The following is a 22,884-nucleotide window of genomic DNA, read 5'->3' as shown; positions in this document are numbered from 1 at the left end:
AGTTATCACCGGTCATGATGAGTTATCCTAACCGATAAATTTTGGTGGTATTTTGTGATGAGTTATGTTTGATTGTCCAGATACACTGTACCTAGGAAATTATGATACAATTCCTAAGGCCAACATGAAATCTAAATGTCTATATAATGACATTATGATGAACTTTTATGTATGAGAAAAGGAGATATGTTATGAGAAGATTTGATATGAAGATAGAAAAGTTAAGATGCAGAATATGTTGGTAATGCAGTTTTGAGTGTGCAAAAGAGGATCTATTCAAGCAAGTTGTGCTATTTCTAAATCACACCACCTGTTGTTTTCTAATCACTAAAACAGTAAAATCCCCTAACTGGGTAAGCTCTAACAAGCTTCATTGTAAAAATCCTTTAACAAGGTGATCCATTAGTTTGGATTCAAAAATCCTCTACCGAGGTTACTCCTAACAGGGTACTACCTTTAACAGGGTATAGCTCCTAACAGAGCTTTGGGATCTTTAACAGGATTCTCTCCTTGCAAAGCATGTTTGTAGACCTTAACCGGTCAGTTACCTATTATTGCAGATTGTTAGGAATCCCACAGATACTGAGAAGGGGGGTGAATCAGTATCTCACCGATAATTAGAATTTCTCAACTTAAAACATGCAAAACATATTATAACAGTGTACCAGTATGTAAGAAATAATGCAATAAACAGAATTAAAAGCATCCACATGAAAAGCACACCATGACACAAGGTTTTAACGAGGAAACCCGGTGTGGGAAAAACCTCGGTGGGATTTGTGACCCACAATATCCACTTATTGGCCAATAAGAGAATATTACTTACAAGAGGGGCCTACACATGCAGGAAGGCCAATTGCCTAGAGCTCACTGCTCAATGGGAAGTCTCGCTGACTTACACTGTGGATTATACAAATCCAATATCTTGTACTTCTTTACAATAGCATTTATAATGCCTGATCCAGTACTGATTTATGCTCTATTCTTTACATAAAACCTTTAACCTATATTTCGCATAATAGGTCTGCCTAATATCTTCTTTTTCTTCGCTTCCATCACTTACAAAATGTCTATAATGATCTCTCTTATATATAAGAGTCATCTTACAACTTTCCAAGTCGGCTTACAAAGTTTTTACAATAATAAACAAAATATAATATAACAAAAAGAATGTCGGCCTCTGTGCTGGTATGCTTCCTTTCTCTGTGCCAGTGTCGGTGGTTTGAGGGCCGGTGTAGAGTGTGATTTGTTGATGCTGGTGAACTATCTTATCAGTGTAATACCTTGCCGGTGTAATGCCTTGTTGGTGCCAATGGATTGTAAGGTTTCCATCAATGACAAAACCTTCAATCACCTACAATGTCTCATTGGAGTGTGCATATGCCAACAATCTCCCCCTTTGGCATTGATGGCAACACTCATGAGAAATTTCAAAAGTGTATCCAAAAATGTGAAGTCAAAAATGTTACCAAAAATGTGTGCTCCCCCTGAGCATATGATTCCTGTGATATAGAATTTTCTCATACCACTACTCCCCCTTTGGCATCAATGACAAAGGTTGTCAAGATGTTAGTAGAGTTTGTAGTTTCAACCTTGTAACTGGGTAATTACAATTTGAAATAGATCCGCCAAAATCAAGTTTATACTCTCCATAAACTTTTTACTATCTCTTATTGCTATCTCTGTTCTTTTAACTATACTGGTGAGGTGCTGCATATGCTCTGTTGGTGTTTTTTGTCCCTATATGAGTGCCTCAGATATTTCCTTCTGCAATGATGCTAGATAGTCCAATCTTGGACTTAGTTTTAATCTCAAATGCTTTGCCTTATTCACAATTCTCTCCTTTTCTCTTTCTAATTTAAGTAACTCTTCCTCAAAATTTGTTATCCTTTGCTCAAAAACTGATAATGTATCAGGTGAGTTAACAAAATTATCAGCAAGTTTATTGATTTCATCGTGTACCTTGCTTATTTTCTTATCTATGTCTACTGTCAAAAAGTTTGTCTTGTAGGTGTCTTTGTACAGAGTTTTGTATTCCTTTAATAAGTTGCACAGTTTCAGTAGAAGTGTGTCAAATTCCCTAGTACACTTCTTTATCTGATCTTCAAAGAATTTTTTCTTTTCAATTTCTACCTTGTCCTTCAATGTCTCTTCCTTTATTTTCTCAATGTTCTCAGTGATGTATTTACACAAAGTATCAAGTTGTCCTAAAGAATCTTTATTGTCTATATTATAGTTAGGAGCAATTACCTTCAAAATTGGGATTGTGTCATCTATAGCTTTATAAGCCTGTGAACTACAATCTGTTATCCTTTTGATTGAATCCAAAAGTACTTCAGTTACATTTGTTTATTTGTGGCCTACTGAGGAGGAACCAACATTCTGAATTCTGTCGATGGAGGAAGTAACCAAGCTTGTTGTGACTTCTGGTAGGTCTGTTTATGTTTTCATTTCTTTAAGCAATGGTTTGTGTATTTCTCCAGTTGCTGAATGCACTATTTCCTCATGAACATATTCCTGTACCTATTTCAGAGCCTATTCCTGTTGTTGTTTCTCTTCTTGTTGCACTATCTTAGTCTAAGTTTCTGCCTGTTGTTCTTTGTCATCTGTCGGTTTCCTTTGTGTTTTATTAGTTTTCTTAGCTACCGGTGGCTCACTAACCATTTTAGTCTTACCAGTTGTATCTTTGTCTACCACAATGTTGATCTTTTGTGTATCAACATCTACTGTGTATAAGACTTCAAGATTAGGATTGATATCCTCTACATCCATACTTTCAACTGCCAGTTGATCTTCTATAGTTGTTGTTACCGGTGATGTAAAAAGAGGTGGGGGTAAGTTGTCTTTTACTTTGATACTCAGAGGTCCACCAACCTTTCCTTTTCCTTTGTATCTTTCTTTCGGATATACCTTTATTGGTTTGGGGTTCCTGTATTCTTCCTATTTTTCTTTTTCAACTAGGAATATATCCCATCCATTTTCTGTTTCTTCAGTCACCTCATTGACTCTTCCAACCATTAATGCAATGTGTCGGTGTGCAGTAGGTTGGCTTCAGCAATTAAATCATCAATTTCTTTAGGTGATTTCACTGGGTACACAGCAAGTAGCTTTTCTATCTTGATTTTCTTGTCAAGTTCTATTACTGCTCATCTCCTTGCTTCCAGTCTTTTGAACAGTTCATCTGGTACTTCATCTACAACTTCCATCAAAAATTTCTTATACATGTCCATATGCAATATAACACTATTTTCTACTTGTTCTTTTTCATCTACAGTTAGAGTGTCATACAATTTCTCTAAATTCTTCAGTTTCCCTTCCTCTGTAATTTCATTCAATAGTATGTCAAGAGGAGCCAAGTTTTGTTTTGTTCTCTTCTTCTTCTTTGGTGTCAGTTTCTTCTTTGGTGTAGTCTTCTTAACCGGAGATCTCACTGCTTGTTGTTTTTGTCTTGTCCTCCTAGGTGAGGGTGTGGTTGCTGGTGAGGGATCTCTTTTCCTTACAACTCTTTTGAAAGCTGCAAGCATGTCACTCTCCGAAGAAGTGCCTACCGGTGATAGATGAGTCTCAGGCTGTAGAGTTCCTAGCTCATCCTTAGTGATACCAGTTTGCTTTAACACATCTTCTTTAATAGCCTTTGCCTATCTAGAGCCTCTTCTCACAACTACCTCAACCTTTTTCGCTCTCTTCTTAGATTGTATTTGTTTTTCTATAGTCTTAGCACTACCAAATACTTCTTCCTTTGGTTTGTTTGGTGCTTCCAGAAGTGCTTTAGCATAAGTCTTAATTATATGATCATCTGTCTCATAGCCCATCTCTGTTACCCAGATTATTCTTGGGATGACTGCTTCCATCCAGATTTCATCCTGTTTTATCACAAAACATATTTCATCCTTATATTTGTCAACAATCTTTTGTGATAATCTGATTCTCTTCTTCATTTTGGTCTTAAGTGCTTGAAAGTAATCATGGATATTTTTTTCCTTATCTTCTCCCATATTGTTGAATATTTTTGTTAGTTGTTTACCTACCGGTATATCAAATCCAAGTTCTTTTTAGCCTATACCGGGAACTTCTTTGGTTATATGTAGCATCAAACATACTAGCAGATTTCCAAACCTAAAAGTTCCTTTCTTATCCTTCTTAATCTTGCCTAGGTTGTCAATTAACTCATCCTTCAACCACTCACATATATCAATATTTACATTATCTGTGATCATGTCATAAGCACTCTTAATGCATAAACTTGAAACTGAATTGAGTCTATTTGCATGAGTTGCCTTATACCCTAATATCATGCTGATAAACCTTACATTGGTGTCGGTTACATCATTGACTCTTAAGGACCTTTTATCATATGTAGCACCAGTTAGCTTAGTAACTAGGTCATTTGAGACCTTCTTGGTTTTGTCTAGCGTTTTACCAGTGGATGGTAACCCTGTGATAGCTTTCACAGCTTCCTTGGTGATTTTGTGAATTGCATCTAACTAGAAAAATTCACCATGTACCCTGCTTAAGACTATCCTAATCACATCCTTGGGAAATTCAGGAATGCAGAGGATTTCAGTAAATCCTAGGGTTTCAATGATTTTATGTTCTGGTTTCACATTTCCAGAATTATCACATATGACAGATTTATACATAGTTTTGATCTCTTCATCTCCCAATTCCTCTATGTTGCAGTGAATGTAAATTATGGGGTCTTCAGCATAAACAACTCCTTTTGGTATTTATGAGAAAGAACCTATATTTTCATCTTTCTTTGCTACTTTGGGAACTAGTTGAAATACGGGCCTAGGGAGTTTTATGACCTCAACTATAGTAGGGTTTTCTATATATTCAAGTGCAGAGGTGGATGCCATGATGATAAATACCATTTTCTGTCTTAGATGGATTGATTGCTTGAAGTTCTTCACCTCTTTGCTTGAAATTCCTTATCTCTGCAAATTTCGCACTCTACAAATGTTTGAACTTACAGTGAAATGAAATGGAGCCAAAACCATAAATTTATAGTGTGTATTTGTCATCTACCACATTTAATGCATGTCGGTTAAGTATTCACTTAACATTGTTTGTCGGTAATGAAGTAATTTCCAACTTCTCATCTCTAACTGAGGGAATAATAGCACATGTGTCATTAGATTGCCAAACCCTCAAGGAAACTTTCTTCAATTTGATGAAGAACTTCCTGCCGGTGGAGCATCACTTTGTCCTGTCGCTGAAGCATCACATTGTCCTATTAGTGAAGCATTGATTGGTTCTACCGGTGGAGGAGTATTCCCAACATTTAGATCAGCTTTTCTAATCCATTGTTTTGAGAATTCTTGCTTAACCTCTTCAACTTTTTCTTTACCTTTCAAGCTAGAACTTTTGTTGTCTGTCGGTGATCCTTTACTTCTATAGAATTTTGCAATATGCCCAATCTTTTTACATGCATAACAAGTCACATTATTCTTCTGAATAGTTTTCCCATAACCTATGCCAGTTTATGTTCTGCATTGATTAGATAAATGTCCAAATCTTCCACAAACATAACATCTCACATTCATTCTACAATTTTCAGAGTTGTGACCAACTTTGTTGCATTTTGAACATTGACCGGTGGGTGTGTTGATATTCTGATAATTTCTAGATCTACATTCATTTGCTCTATGACCATACTTATTACAGTTAAAGCATTTTCCATTGAATTTATAAGCATTAGATTGCCTTACCGGTTTGCTGCGATCCTGTGTGTTTGCAGTACCGAAGCTTTCACCAACTTCAAAGCCAATTGCAAAAGTGTCACCTTTAGGTTTTTGATTCTTCAGCAAGTTACCAAGTTCCTCTGAGCTTTTCTTGAATTTTTCTTTATGTTGATTTGCAGTTTCTAGTTCTCTTTCTAGGACTTCTTTATGTCTCATCAGTTCATTGGAGTCATTCTGAGTGTGCATCAGATCTATCTTTAATAAATCATTTTCATAGCTAAGTCTTGTGTTCTCATTTGTTGCATCGCTTAGTCTTCTAGTCAATTATTCTTCATTCTTCTTCCTATCTTCAATCTCTTTACAAAATCTCATAGTCATATCCTGCATCTCATTCTTTGTAGTTATGTTCTCCAGTTTCAGCTTAATTAACATATCATTAAGTGATTCCTTTTCATCATTCTCATTTTGCATCTTTTCACAAAGTTCCCTTATCTTGTTTCTTGCAATAGTAAGATTCTCTTGAAGTGCTTGAATGATATCCTGAGCTGCTTTTAGATCATCTTCTAGTTTGATATTTTCCAATTTTTTTGTATCATAGTCTGAGAGAGCTGCTTCAAGTTGCTTCATCAATTTTTCCATCTTTACCGATGTCAAGATCTTCCTCAAGCTGTTAGGCTTCTGAAAATAGAGGTCCAAGCTCTAATACCAATTGTTAGGAATCCCACAAATACTAAGAGGGGAGGTGAATCAGTATCTAACCGGTAATTAGAATTTCTCAACTTAAAACATATAGAACATATTATAACAGTGTACCGGTATGCAAGAAATAATGCAATAAACAGAATTAAAAGCATCCACATGAAAATCACACCATGACACAAGGTTTTAATTGGGAAACCCGGTGTGGGAAAAACCTCAGTGGGATTTATGACCCACAATATCCACTTACTAGCCAATAAGAGAATATTACTTACAAGAGGGTCCTACACATGCAGGAAGGCCAATTGCCTAGAGCTCACTGCTCAATGGGAAGTCTCACTAACTTACAATGTGGATTATACAAATCCAATATCTTGTACTGCTTTACAATAGCATCTATAATGCCTGATCCAGTACCGGTTTCTGCAATGTTCTTTACATAAAACCTTTAACCTATATTTCACATAATAGGTCTGCCTAATATCTTCTTTTTCTTCACTTCCATCACTTACAAAATGTCTATAATGATCTCTCTTATATATAAGAGTAATCTTACAACTTGCCAAGTCGGCTTACAAAGTTTTTACAATAATAAATAAAATATAATATAACAAAAATCATGTCGGCCTTTGTGTCGGTGTCGGTGGTCTGAGTGTCGATGTAGAGTGTGATCTGTTGATACCGGTGAACTATCTTGTTGGTGTAACGCCTTGCCGGTGTAATGCCTTGCCAGTGCCATACGATTGTAAGGTTGCCATCAATGACAAAACCTTCAATCACCTACAATGTCTCATTGGAGTGTGCATATGCCAACACAGATAGCTAACTTGTGAGTCCCATCTCACCGTGGTTTTTCCCATTTGGGTTTTCCACATATAAACACGTGTTATGGTGGATGTTTAACCTATTGTGGAGGCATTAATATCATTTTGGATTACATGCATAGTTTTTAACAAACTTGTTAAGTATATCTATCTGTCAATGTTTAAAGTAGTATTGTTTTTGGTTTTACTGATTCACCCCCCCTATCAGTGCTTTATAAGTCTATTGATTGGTATCAGAGCCTAACTTATTTAAGGCTTAATCACTTGGAAGGAAACCCTAAATCCATCATGGGGTATATGAGATATTTTGAAATGGCTAGAGTGCTTGAAGCTACCAAGGATGAGCTTGAAACCCTAAGGGTCAAATTCAAAGCATCACAAGTCAAAAGGAGAGAGCTAACTGAACAACTATTGGAAATATCTAATAATAGTTCTTCATATGAAGCTAAAATTGATGCATTAGCCGAAGAAGTTGAAAAATTGAATGGTAAGAAGGTAAATCTAAGAAGAGAGTTAGAATCCCTAACTATCTGCATGAGTCAAGAGCTGGAAGCTAGGAGGGAAGCTTAATATCTTGTCAAAGAAAGAGATCATGAGATTGCAAAGATCAAATGAGAGAATGCTACTTTGCATGAGCATTGGCATGCATAGAAAGAAGAAAAAGAGGCCTTGCGGCTAGATCTTGAAATGGCATCATCTTTGAAAGAGACTCTTTCAAAACACAATGAAGATCTTACCAGAGAACTCACTGAAGCCAATGGAAAGCTAGAAAAGTTCAACAAAAGTTCTACCATGTTGGATGAGCAGATCCAATCAAAAAGGATGAAAGGTGATACTTTGGACTAGGTTTTAACACATCTGAGAAAGGAGAGCCTTTTTGTACAAAGATCAACATTCGCAAGGATAAAATTGCTTCTAAGGCTAAGAAGCCTACCGGTAAGAAAGTTTTTAAACCTGTTTTCTTTGTCTATCATAAGCTTGGACATACTACAAATGTGTGTAGAAGCAAACCCAATGGAAATACAAGTTACAATGAAAATACTAGGTATGTATCTAAGAGATTTGAAGGTTGTTGTTTCACATGCAAAAAGTATGGACATAGATCAATTGAATGCAGATATGGAGCAAATAATATAGTACCTCACATGAATACAAGACCTAATGGCAATTGGATGAGAACCTATGATAATCGAGGTAACATGAATTGGCAGAGACCCTATGTCAAACGGTCTAGTCCATTTGAGATGGAAAGGTAACTAATGTCATTTGCATCATTTGTAACAATTATGGTCATGTGGCTATGAATTACAGAAGGAGAACTGGAAGAGGCAATGTAGGACCTTAGAGATCATCTGAAATGGCCTGGTATCATTTTCACAAACTAGGGCACATGGAAAAGATCTGTAGATCCATAAATAACAAACCAGTTAATCATTCTAATGATCAAAAAGAAAAGCAAAAGGTAAATATTGAGGAAACCTAAGAAGAGATGAACCGAAACTAGAAAAAGAAGAGCAGTGATATACCTGCAGAAGAATCTAATACTTCACCCAGTGTGGAGAATCCTGCACTGGTGAACTGAGCCTATCAATAGGGCTAAGGGGAGCATAGCGGTAAATCTACTTCTGGATCCCTTGAAAGAAGAGTGGCAAGAGATTTTTAATTTTGAGTTGTTATGTTTGAAATCTTGATATCTTTTGTCAATCGATTTTTCAAAAGTTCATCAACCATTTTTACACCTGTTAATTTTGTATGCATCGTTAAGCAGTGTGTTAGGGTTTGTAACCCTAGTGGTCGAGTAAATAATGCAATAGGTAAAAAGGATAAAAGCAAGTTTTACTTTGTTATTTTTACCCTAAATGCATTCGAGAGAGAATTCTTGAGCACTTGCAGAGCGTAGAGAGAATTGCTAGCTGGTTTTAGTTGAATTCATGTTGTGATTTGCATGATTGAAGTTGATTCAAAGGTTAGTGAAGGTTGAACTAGTGTGCATTGGATAAAACAACTGGTAACTAAGGCAGTGTGTGTGAATTGAGGTATTTCTTTGTGAATCCCACTTCAAATATAGTTTATCTGAAATGGCTTCATCATCTAAGAAAGTAGAGAGGTTAATGATCACATCAGAATCTATGGAGGTTGTAGAATCGGAATGAATTGTGTCTTATAATTCTTTATCTCAAGTTCCTGATGGAGTCATTATAAAAAGAGATTTGTCTAACTACATTGATTGTAAAATTGAAGATTTAGGATCATTGTCAATTTATTCTCAGGTGAAAACCCTTTGCGATAAGAGCAGAAAGATTCAACCCAAGTATATTAGGGTTTATGAGAAAGGTTTTCATAATGCAACTTATTTTCTTGAGGATTTTGAAGAGGAACATATCCGAATCATGTTGAGTCATGTTCATGGTGAGAATATGTATTTGGAAAGAACACACACTATAACCAAGGAGACTATTCAAGCTATGACTGGTTTTTGGTCAACCGGTAAAGTGCCTAAGCTGAGGCGAATTTCTAAGGAGACAATAACCACTTTAACCTCATAAACCTCTGATGGGCATGTTTTTTATGTCAATAACATTAAGGACCCAGTGATTAAATTAGCTACTATGGTTATAGGCTACCAGATATTCTATTCCAGTAGAATGAACATTGTACCATCTGTAGCAGTGCATACTGCCTAAAAAATGATTATTGAGAATGCAAATTATGACCTTTGCGAGGCCATAAGAAGTCAATTGATGTTGAATCTATAGTCAATCAAGAAGGAAAGCAGTCAGAAGTTCAAGTTTGGTCAGTTACTAATTGGTCTATTCTTTTACTTTCAGAATTTCCTATCGGGAATTGGTGATTTAGAATTGTCTAAAGACCTATCGGTAACTGCTCAAATTAAGAACATCATTAAGGCTGTCAAGAACACCTTCTCGACCGCAATGAACAAATATTTCAATGAATTTCAGAAGAAAATGAGTATGAGGGTAAGGCTACCTAAGGATGTGGTGAAAAACTTTACTAAGGACATCATTTTTATAGTCGCCACTGATTTCTATCTGATGGAAGCTATTGAACCGAGAGAAGATGAAATGGAAGACATGAGCTATGAAGTCAATTATGACTTATTAATTGGTTATGCCAATAACTTGTTGGCATCTCCAGTGGACAAAAAGAAGAAAAGACTGGATACTACTGAAGAGAAAACTGCAAAAGCCGAAACTAGTAGTGCTCCAACTAGTAATGGTTAAGGAAAGAAGAAGAAGACTGAGCAAGCGCCTCCGGTGACAAAAAGTACTAGAGTGACATGAAGTATCCAAACTAAAAAGGAGCTGACAGCTAAGGTATACATAAAGAAGCAGACTGCAACAAAGAAAAGAGGTCGACAACTGATTCTTCAAGCAAAATATGATGAAATTGATACTAAGGAAGAACCAAAGAAGGTAAAGGCAACTGGCAAGTAGTCCAAACTAGTTGAAACTATTCCCATTAATGCTTTGTCTTACAAGCCTATGCCTAATTTTGAGAGAACGGTAAAGACATTGGGAAGGAACGGATTTGATAATGTCAAAGAATATTTTGATTCATTTGATGAAGATCAGAAGGAACAAATTGTTCAACATGTAATCAGTTATTTGTGTCATTGCAATCGATTACCTCATGATCTTGAGAAAGATATTTATGATTCTTTATATACTATTCTTTTGAATAAATGGGACAAAGCTATGGAAAAAGAAAAAGAAATTATTGATAATGTGTTTTGCAATATTTTTCTGATTTGTCAAAAGATGAGTTGATTGCATTGCTTGAAAAACACAAAGCTCTATTTCCTTTAAGTCAAGGAGATTGAAACCACTTATTGGGAAGGTGCAACCTGCTGAAATTGATACTCAATAGATAGCGAAGGAAATTTAGAATATGCGTAAACTGATAGAGGCCCAACATGATAATGAGAAAGATACTGTGGACTTACCAGAAATGGATGAGGAAGAAATAGTGCAAGCTGATATTGTCTATCCTATCAAGAAGAAGGATGACACTACTTCCCAAATGGTAATATTTGTCGATGATATTCAAGATACAATAGATCTATCGAGAAACATCATTACACCAGATATGCAGCCACATGAAATTACTGATTCACGGGTTAATATAGTAAAGATACCAACAACTCAACCAAGTGTGGATATTCCACCCCCACCGATAAATGACCAGCAAGTGAAACCCCAACTCCCACAAGTTTCATAGGCTACCCAGGAGGAACCTGCTGAAAAAGTTTCTAAACAGACCACTGAATAGGAGAAGGCGAAAGGACAAGAGGAGAAGAAGACTAATAAGGAGACATCTGCTAAACCGGAGAAGGCATTGATCAAACAACATAATGATGATGATAATGACTCATTTAACATCAAAGGGCCAATAAATGTTGATAACATGAGTGAATCAGAATTGCTGGAATTTTTAAATGTGATGCAATCCATAGCTCAGACAAAGAGGCTTAAAGAACAGAGAATGGAAGCCAAAACCATTCAAAATTTTGTAGATATTCTGTCAAGCCTTCTACTAGAAACTGGAACAGGGAACTTGTCAACTCCCATTGGAAAGCTTGGCCAGTTGGTGTTGATGCCTCTTACCAACTTAAGTCCCTTGAGGAAGCAACACAAACCTATGTAGAGAAGAGCTACAGGAAGAAGTGAGGAGAATAGATCATGAAGGATATTGATACAGGGAGAATTGCCCTATCACTAAATAAAGACCTATTAAGAAAAGATATTGAAACAAGAGGGAAAATTCTTGCATTTACATCTAATGTTTCATTCTTTTATACTGATATCAATCAAAGGCAAACAAAAACCAAGCAAGAACTGGAAAGGATATGTCTTGCTTACATACCTTTACAAGATTCAATTTTAGCTTTTAGCAAATCTATGGATAGTTTGCAAAACAAGTTAGATGTCTACGATTGTAAAAAGGCAAAAAGACTTTGATCTATGAAGGAGTTGAAGAATGTACTCAGACTAGAAGTGGACATGTTACAAAGAGCATACAAGAATGCAGAAGCAATTATGGCTACTCCAGAGACGTGTACACTTGATTCAATGGAAGAATTTTGTACACAGGTCATGACCATAATCGAGCTCACTGAAACCTTGTTGGAGACATTGGAAAATGATTTTTCTCAATTGAAGCGTACTTTTAGTGACATTTTTCTGAGAATTTCAATGAACAATCCTTGATTCAGACTTTCAAGTTTTGTATATGTAAACTTTTGCTGCAAATTTTTTCTATATGTATATATTTTACTTTTTCAATTTGGCATTTTGGTCAAAGGGGGAGTAGAAATATTTATGTGTTGTGAAAATTTTATGTATTGTTAAGGGGGAGTAGGAAAATACATGTGTACAATTTTTGTAAGCACTCTTAGTTGTATAGTTTGAAATTTTTTTAAGTGTTGCCATCAATGCCAAAGGGGGAGATTGTTGGCTTGATGATGATTGTAATGAATGACTTCATATGTTGTCACTAATGGAAAATGAACACACACATATGTTTTTCTACCAATGTTACTTCAAAGTTCTTTGTTTTATATTGCTACCGATATTAGAAGTTTTTCTTATGATGGTGTCAAACTGGTACATGTTGTCAACTGATATATACAGGAATGTCCCGACACCAACTTGAAGATCCAGTGGAAATTATCAAAGAAGAAATGGAGGATAATCAGTTTATATGTTGACAGAGGTTAACTCCAACCGGTATCAATGTTCCAACCCGTATTCATTGATTGTATGATGAGTTATCACCGGTCATGATGAGTTATCCTAACCGACAAATTTTGGTGGTATTTTATGATGAGTTATGTTTGATTGTCTAGATACACTGCACCTAGGAAATTGTGATATAATTCCTAATGTCAACATGAAATCTAAATGTCTATATAATGACATTATGATGAAACTTTCCATATGAGAAAAGGAGATATGTTATGAGAAGATTTGATGTGAAGATAGAAGTGTTAAGATGCAGAATATGTTGGTAATGCAGTTATGAGTGTGCAGAAGAGGATCTATTCAAGCAAGTTGTGCTACTTCTAGATCACACCACCTGTTGTTTTCTAATCACTACAACACTAAAAACCCCTAACCGGGTAAGCTCTAACAAGCTTCATTGTACAAATCCTTTACAAGGTGATCCATTAGTTTGGATTCAGAAATCCTCTGCCGAGGTTACTCCTAACAGGGTACTAACTTTAATAGGGTATAGCTCCTAACAAAGCTTTGGGATGTTTAACAGGATTCGCTCCTAGCAGAGCATGTTTGTAGACCTTAACCAGTCAGTTACCTATTACTGCAGATAGTTAGCTTGTGAGTCCCATCTCACCGTTCTTTTTCCCATTTGGGCTTTCTATGTATAAACACTTGTGTTATGGTGGTTGTTTTACTTATTTTGGATGCATTAATATTATTTTGGATTACATGCATAGTGTTTAACAAACTTGTTAAGTATATCTAATGATCAGTGTTTAAAGGAGTATTGTTTTTGGTGTCACTGATTCACCCCCCCTCTCAGTGATTTATAAGTCTATTAATGCTAACTTCTACTATTTTTTTTTATGAAGATACCTTCTCCCATCTTCCCTTTATTGTTTCTCTTTCTTGCAACATCGGTCTTCATCCTTAGCTTCATTTCTTCACCGGTTGTGGTTAGATAAAACGTCTTTTGGGGAGTATCTCTAACTATGAAGACCTGTCCCTTGTTATCTCCATTTCAGGAGACAAATAAAATGTCATTGTGGGGGACATTCTTGCTGGTGGAGCATTCACCGACACCACTTCCTAATCCTTTGGGATCCTTGGCATGCTTTTTCTTTTTCAACATCTTGTCCAAGGCATCACTGCTGCCATCAAATTGGATTCTCAGCTTGAGCTCATCCTGACACTTCTCAAGGTATTTTTGGAGACTCTCCATATCTCCTACTAGATGTTGATATTCTTTATCCTTGGCCTCTAGCTCAGATGTTAGATCATTACACAGACACTCCTTGGTGTCTTCTTGTTGAGTCTTTGACTCAAAGATACATTTCTCAGATTCTTCAAGGCATCTAATCAATCGGTTTTGCTCCACAACTGCAACATTCTTGAATAACTTGTATTCATTCCTCACTCTACTAAGTTCTTCAAGTGCACTTACAAGTTCCCCTTTAAGATCAAATTCTTCTTCTTCTTCTTCTTCTTCTTCTTCTTCTTCTTCTTCTTCTTCTTCTTCTTCTTCACCTTCACTATCACTGCCAAACACATCTCATCGGTAGGAGTGATCTGCTTGATCATTCTTAGATGTGTGCCTCTCATCTTCTAATTCTTGAGCCATGAAGAGGTGGGTTCCTTCTTCAACATTACTATAGCTTCTAATAGATCTACCTTTATCATCTGCAGATACATGAGTTGCATTTCTCATCCTATCTTCACAAACCAGTTCTACAGTAGTAGGCTCATTTGCATAGAGCTTCTTCAATTCATCCCATAATATTTTTCTCGATTTGCATATGTCCACCTATGAGGAAACACCATCTAATAACCCATAGAGTATAGCCTTCATTGCTATATCATTAAACCATATTCTTCTTTCTACTTTTGAATTAGTGGGAGGACTGACTTTACTAGGACAGCCATTTACAACCGACATCAACACATCAAACCCTAAAGATGATAGGTAGACATCCATCCTAAACTCCAAACAGGAAAATTTGAACCATAATATATAGGAGGAGGGATTGACACAAAAAAAACCATTATGTTGAAATACCATAATCTACCCAAGCTAGAGAAAGCTTATCAACTGGGAACCTAGGCTCTGATACCAATTGTTGAACACAAGATGTCACCTTATGTACATCTGCAACCCACTCTCTACTGCACCTTACTCTCTATTGCACCCTTTCCGGTTCAACCTCTTCTTCTTCTCTTTTGGTTTTTCTCTCTTTCGGTTCTCCAACCTCTCTATCACACTACTGCTATCCACCACTGATCTTGATAACTTAGTCAAATTTCTAACCTCTGATTCCTTCTGGTTCTCATCTAGCCATCTCTGTAATCTTCTATAACTCTTCTCTATCAATTCAGTCACCACCGATGTACTCCTCTCTCAAACTCATTTGCAGACTACCAGTTGCCTCACTCTTGTTGGGTGAACTCTTCAACTCGATTCTCTCTCACACTTAGTCTCTTCATTGATTGTCTTTGAGCACTTGACTAATTTCCTTCCCCATGTAGCAACATGAACAATATATTTACCTCGCACTCTTATAGCCAAATTTTTTGGCCTAAACGTGAGTTTGAACTTTGACATGCTAGGGTTTCCACCATACACTGAATCTGCACCTGATCTGATCTTTGATCATCATGACATATCATATCCAATCTAATATCATGTCCTTGATCGATGTTCAACACTCAATCAATGAGCATCACCCATCTGTTTACCTTGTGAACCACGTCTTCTCTCTTTTGCCATTTGTAGCATGATTTTTGGCCTTTTGTCTAATCGATCATATGTGTGATGCAGTTTCCTTCATCCTCTTTAATATGCATGATCAGTCTTTTCTGGATCTCTAGTTTTTCTTTGATCTCGAGCCGCAATTCTCTGTCATGCTTCCTCGAGCTTTGTAATCACCATAAATATTGGACCAGTCACCAACGACCTCACCGACACATCACACTGACCTATGCATTCATTCCATGTCACCTCCATGTGGCCCCTTTGTTGGCATCCACCTTTGCTAAGTCTTCCATGTCAATCCAGAAAAGATCACTGACCAACCACTCAACTGGGTTCATCAACTAGTTCACAGACCCTGTCGCTTATACCCTAACCAATCTGCCTTCAACCTTGCAGTCTGCTTCTCTTCCTGTGGAGCACCTAAACCAGTCAGCACACATGCCAACCTACCTCATGCACATCTTCATCAGATGGAAGCCTTCTCTATCTGCACTTTGTCAACATTATCGGTGGACATACTTATTGGTAAACACCTTGATGACATCATGTCATCAATCTTCAACATACTCCATCTATTTGCAACTTCTCACCCTTGCCTTCTTCATTCAATAGACTTGTTCTCCTATCAATTGGTTTGTCAAAGTGACAAACATACCTTCAATCTTTGTACCAACAACTCAACATGTCTACCTAGATGATCCGGTGCATATCTATGATCTCATGCACCCAAGGAAACTTAGTGTTTCACCAATTGATCTTGTGTGAGCCTTCAAACACTTGCCTTTAACTCTTTTATCTTATCTCCAAGAACTATGATGCATTCCATGTAGAATAGGAGATAATCTCCACCTACCAGTGGGAGTGGATCCTTGTCATCTGCATCCTGGAATGCACCAATGTGGCTTCCCTATTTGAGCAGCATATCTTAAAATAGGCACATGTGAACTGGTTGGGCACATTCACTATCAGTCATCTCTTCAAATGGTGATTGCATTTTTATCCGGTGGGAGTCCTATAGTTTCACATCCACACAGCATATCGATGGCCTGTACATACTTCACCTTCAGTGTTGATGTGATTTAGGTAACATTTCCCCTCTTCATCACAATCAACCACCCAACATCTTTCTCTCTTGTTGGTGACAACTATGCATTGCCAACATGTCACTTACCAATCTGTAGTCATTATGTCTTCAACACAAGTCAACACTAACTTGTGTACCAGTGACACCAATGGCCAATATGCTAGCTGACCTTCTCTCCCTTACCGGTGACTTGCTATGCTAGAGGACATCAATGACATCATAGCTCATCAATCTCTCATACTGGTTGCCATCCTATACCAGTTGACATCAATGATAACACAATGCCAACAATCTCCCCCTTTGGCATTGATGTCAACACATGTAGTATCTGGCATACTATAGATTCTCTTTCTCCCCCTTTGTGTGATCCATGGATTCTCACACATCGAGTATGCGGCATTCTACATAATATCTCTCCCCCTTTGACAACAATGGCAAAGGGTGTTGTCAGGGTTTCTATCCTCCATGTGCCTGTCGGGCATAGGCGGAGTTTTCTCTCCCCTTTTTCTCTAAAGGATGCTTCTCCTCCTTCAACCATCATATGTTTCATCCTGTCAATTCACAACACTTGAGATGGAGGGCTCAACCATCAATTGACACCAATTTTCTCAGCAACCAAATGTATATGCAAACTGGAAATACATGCATACACAAGTCTGAAACCAATTGAAGGCACATCTTTCAGTGAATACAACATACTTGCCGGTCAGATTGCATCATCTCCCCTTGTTATTCTGACCTAAATTTGCTGATATCAAGTATTGAAGTTGACACTAATACTAATTGTATCTTCTCCAATACTAAATTCATGTTCTCTTGTGTAGGTAACTCTCCTTCTTTTAAGGGAACACTCACGGTGGTCCAGTTGTGATTTTAATTTGATAGACATTGAAATATCTCACAACCCCAAACACTTCTAAAAATACAATCATACCAGTATAGCCAAAGACACTTGCACACCCTCTATGTTTAGCAAGTATGGTACAAGTCATAAATCATGGTTGTCAACTCCCCCTGAGTCATACATCTCAGGTTCCCATTGCCTGTCAGGTTCAAAATCAAAGTTCCAACTTGCACCATATACCGGTTGAGCTATGCATATGTGATCAACTGTTGATCTTTCAACTCCATTATAACAATCACAACATATGACATGATTCTAGATGTACACAATTCCATACAATATCACCATCATGTCATAAATCAAACGAGGTAGCCCATAAAGGATGCATGCATACATAATCAACAATCGGGCCAACATATGCCATTCAGGTCTTCTTCAGTACCACCTGAGACATAAACTCCTTGATCCATACTACTGAAGTTAATGCAATTATCCTGGACCTCATTATATTACATAACTTACACTACCAGTTAGTATACATACTGGTTTCCTGCACCGGTCGATCATTTCTACCGAAGCACCTTCCCCTAACTCATGTCTTCTTGTGTCAATTTGTATCTGATCCCAATTGCAAATTTATTGTCCATTGACACATGTAGAGGTAATCCATCTCTCATCTATAAAAGTGTAGCCAAGGAAGCCACTACACAAACTTATCTTTTCATTTTTTTCCTTCAAACCAGCAACAACGTGCTCTTCAATGTGTCCTCTTCAACTAAGGGGGTGAATGATCAGGTCAATGTCCTACTCCCCCTAATGTCCTGCATCTCCTTTCAGCTTTAGGAGATATCATTTGTATAATGAATGCAAAGTGTCGGTCCATAGTTGCATCTTCTTTCTTCTTCCTCCATACCTGCATGACTTCACTTTTCTTCCCATTTTCAGACATGGGAGCAAGTCTTACTTTCTTCTATCGATTTTTCCTTGCTTTACCAGATTCAACATCATGACCTGAAGCTTTTCTATAGAACCAAACAATTTTCATGCCAAATGCATGATTGGAGGACCTTCTGTCAAACTGATTAGACCATCTTCTTATGGTCATGTCATTGTAACTGGCTACCAGAACCGATGGACCTATTGATCTTGCAAGGAAATTTCTCCTTTGGTTCCATGCAGGTCTTTAAATTTCAAATGCTCTGTATCCATTTCTATGTTGAGCATAGTTGTTATACCAGCTTTTGTGTGATTGAACTTTCCTGTTCTTACATTCAAGACTTCAATACCCAAATCCATTATAATTATAACATGCATAATTTGCATTTCTTGAGGTAGCAAATGGACTCTCCTTATTATGCATAGGAGAAGATCTATGCCTATTTCTACAACTTGACATGCTATGGCCATAAGTATTACATCTTGAATAGACAACATTCTTATTTCTAGACCTCTTTATGCTTTCATCTGCCCTATGACCATAATCGATGCAAGAGAAGCAATAACCAATAAATGATGGCATATGACTTACAAATTTATTTTGCCATGCATGAGGAGATCTTACCAATTTTGTATTTCCATTTTTTCTTCTCCGGGGATGGATCTTGGATTGTCCATGCTCTACAGCTCTTCCATCCGATCTCTTCTTTTCCCACACTTGCTTTGTCTTATGGGTGGTAGCATTTCCTTGTCTTCTACTGGTAGGGGGTCTTCTATGTTGAATTCTATTATTCTTGCTTCCGATGAAGCTACCTTCTCCCATCTTCTGTGTTGCTTTGGGATCTAAATTGTTGCTCTATCTTGCAACACTAGTCTTCATCCTTAACTTCATGTCTTCACCAGTTGTGGTTAGATCAACCTTCTTCAAGGGAGCATCTCTAACTATGAAGGTTTTTCCCTTGTTATCTCCATTTGAGGAGACAAATAGAATGTCATTGTGGGGGACATTCTTGCTGGTGGAGCATTCACCAACACCACTTCCTAATCCTTCAGTATCCTTGGCATGCTTTTTCTTTTTCAACATCTTGTCCAAGGCATCACTACTACCATCAAACCAGATTATCACCTTGAGCTCAACCTGACACTTCTCAAGGTCTTTTTGGAGACTCTCCATATCTCCTACTAGCTGCTGATATTCTGTATCCTTGGCCTCTAGCTCAGATGTTAGATCATTACACCAACACTCCTTGGTGTCTTCTTGTTGAGTCTTTAACTCTGAGATACATTTCTCAGATTATTCAAGGCATCTAATCAACTGATTCTGCTCCACAACTACAACATTCTTGAATAAATTGTATTCATTCCTCTCTCTACTAAGTTCTTTGAGTGCACTTATAAGTTCCCCTTCAAGATCAACTTCTTCACCTTCACTATCACTGCCAAACACATCTCACCGGTAGGGGTGATCTGCATGATCATTCTCAGATGTGTGCCTGTCATCTTCTGATTCTTGAGCCATGAAGAGGTGGGTTCCTTATTTATCATTGTTGTAGTTGCTAATAGATCTACCTTCATCATCTGCAGATGCACAAGTTGCATTTCTCATCCTATCTTCACAAACTAGTTCTGCAATAGTAGGCTCATTTCCATAGAGATTCTTCAATCTATCCCATAAGCTTTTTGTTGATCTACATCTATCCACATGTGAGGAAACATCATCTGATAACCCATAGTGTATAGCCTTCATTTCTATATCATTACACTGGATTCTTCTTTCTGCTTTTGAATTGGTGGGAGGACTAACTTTACTAGGGCAGCCATTTACAACTGACATTCACACATCAAACCCTAAAGAGGATAGGTAGACTTCCATCCTACAACTCAAAATAGGAAAATTTGAACCATCAAATATAGGAGTAGGGATTAACACAAAACAAACCATTGTGTTGAAACACCAGAATCTACCCAAGCTAGAGAAAGCTTATCAACCGGGAACCTAGGCTCTAATACTAATTGTTGAACACAAGATGTCATTGAGTGGGGGGGGGGGGGTGAATCAGTGATTTCCAAACTAAACCCTTTTCTAAGCTATGTGTGTAAACCAATTAACAAATCTAACATAAAGTAGACATACCAGTTAGATGGGAGACTAACACAAATGCAACCACACATAAAAGGGACATCACGTAAAACTAGATGTACAAGGAAAACCCAAGATGGGAAAAACCTCAGTGAGAAATTCTACTGGAGACTACTGCTCCAATCCAGCCTCACAATGAAACATTTGGTTATAACATTTAGGGCACCAACCCAATGAGTACCACTCCTAGTTTACGGCACCAACCCAAGGAGCACCCCTGATTTTAGTGCACCAACCCCTGCACCGAGCTCCAACTTAGTGATTACAAAATCATATTTTGAATAAAAAAGTTATCTTCTTGTTACAAGAGAAATTTGTATCTCTCATGTATCTCTCTCCACCAATTCTCCTCTCTAAATATCTCTAGCAGCTCTCTATTCACCTTTTGTCTACTACAACCCACTCTCTGTTGCACCCTTTCCGATTCAACCTCTTCTTCTTCTCTTCCGGTTCTGCTCTCTTTCAGTTCTCCAACCTCTCTATCACACTGCTGCTATTCACCACCAGTCTTGATAACTTAGTCAAATGTCTACCATCTAATTCCTGTCAATTCTTAGCTTGCCTTCTCTGCAATCTTCTATAACTCTTATGTATCAGTTCAGTCACCACAGGTGTACTCCTCTCTCAGACTCATTTGTAGACTACCGGTTGCCTCACTCTTGTCAGGTGAACTCTTCAACTTGATTCTCTCTCACACTCAGTCTATTCATTAATTTTCTTTGAGCACTAGACTGATTTCCTTTCTCATGCAGCAGCACAAACATATCTTTGGCTCACACTCTTATAGGCAGATTTTCCTACCTAAACGTGAGTTTGAACATTGGCACTCTAGGGTTTCTACCATGCATTGAATTTGCATCGGATCTGACCTCTAATCATCATGACATATCATATCCAATCCAATATCATGTCCTTGATCAATGTTCAACACTCAATCAATGAGCATCGCCCATCTATTTACCTTGTGAATCACATCTTCTGTCTTTTGCCATCTATAACATGATTTTTGGCCTTTTGTCTGATCAATCACATGTGTGATGTGGTTACCTTCATCCTCTTCGATCTGCAAGATCAGTCTTTTCTAGATCTTTGTTGTTTCCTTGATCTTGAGCCACAATCCTCTGTCATGCTTCCTTGAGCTTCACAGTCACCATAAATATTGGACCAGTCACCAATGACCTCATTGACACATCACACCGACATATGAATGCATTCCACTTCACCTCCACATGGCCCCTTTGTCAGCATCCACCTTTTCTAAGTCTTCTATGTCAGTCCAGAAAAGATCACTGACCAACCACTTAGTCAAGTTCATCTATCGGTTCACAGACCCTATCAGTTATACCCTAATCGGTCTACCTTCAACCTTGCACTCTGCTTCTCTTCTAGTAGAGCACCTAAACCGGTCAACACACATGCCAACCTACCTCATGCACATATTCATAAAATGGGAGCCTTCTACATCTGCACTTTGTTAGCATTACTGATGGACATACTTACCGAGAAACACCTTGATGACATCGTGCCATCTATCTGTAATTGCTCAACCTTGCCTTCTTGATTCAATAGACCGGTTCTCCTATCAATTGGTTTGTCAAAGTGACAAACATATCCTTCAATCTCTATACCAACAACTCAACATGTCTACCTGGCTGATCCGCCGATGCATATCTCTGATCTCATGCACCTAAGGAAACTTAGTTTTCCACCAATTGATCTAGTGTGAGCCTTCAAACACTTGCCTTTAGCTCTTTAATCTTATCTCCAAGAACAATGATGCATTACATGCATAATAGGAGATAAGCTCCACTTACCTGTGGGAGTGGATCCTTATCATTTGCATCCTACAATGCACTATTGTGCCTTCCCTATTTGAGCAAGATATCTTCAAACATGCACATTTGAACCGGTTGGGCACATTCATTGTCAATCATCTCTTCAAATGGTAACTACATCTTTATCCGGTGGGAGCCCTATAGTTTCCCTTCCACATAGCATACTGGTGGCATGTACATACTTCACCTCTCATGTTGATGTGATTTAGGTAACATTCCCCCTCTTCATCAAAATCAATTGCCCAGCATCTTTCTCTCTTGTTGGTGACAATTATGCATTACTAACATGTCACTTACCAGTCTACTGTCCTCATGTCTTTAACACAAGTCAACACTAACTTGTGTAGTGGT

Source organism: Cryptomeria japonica, chromosome 6 (genome assembly GCF_030272615.1).
Source record: "Cryptomeria japonica chromosome 6, Sugi_1.0, whole genome shotgun sequence".
In the NCBI taxonomy this organism is placed as follows: Eukaryota; Viridiplantae; Streptophyta; class Pinopsida; order Cupressales; family Cupressaceae; genus Cryptomeria; species Cryptomeria japonica.
Note: the sequence above shows the minus strand (reverse complement) of the source record.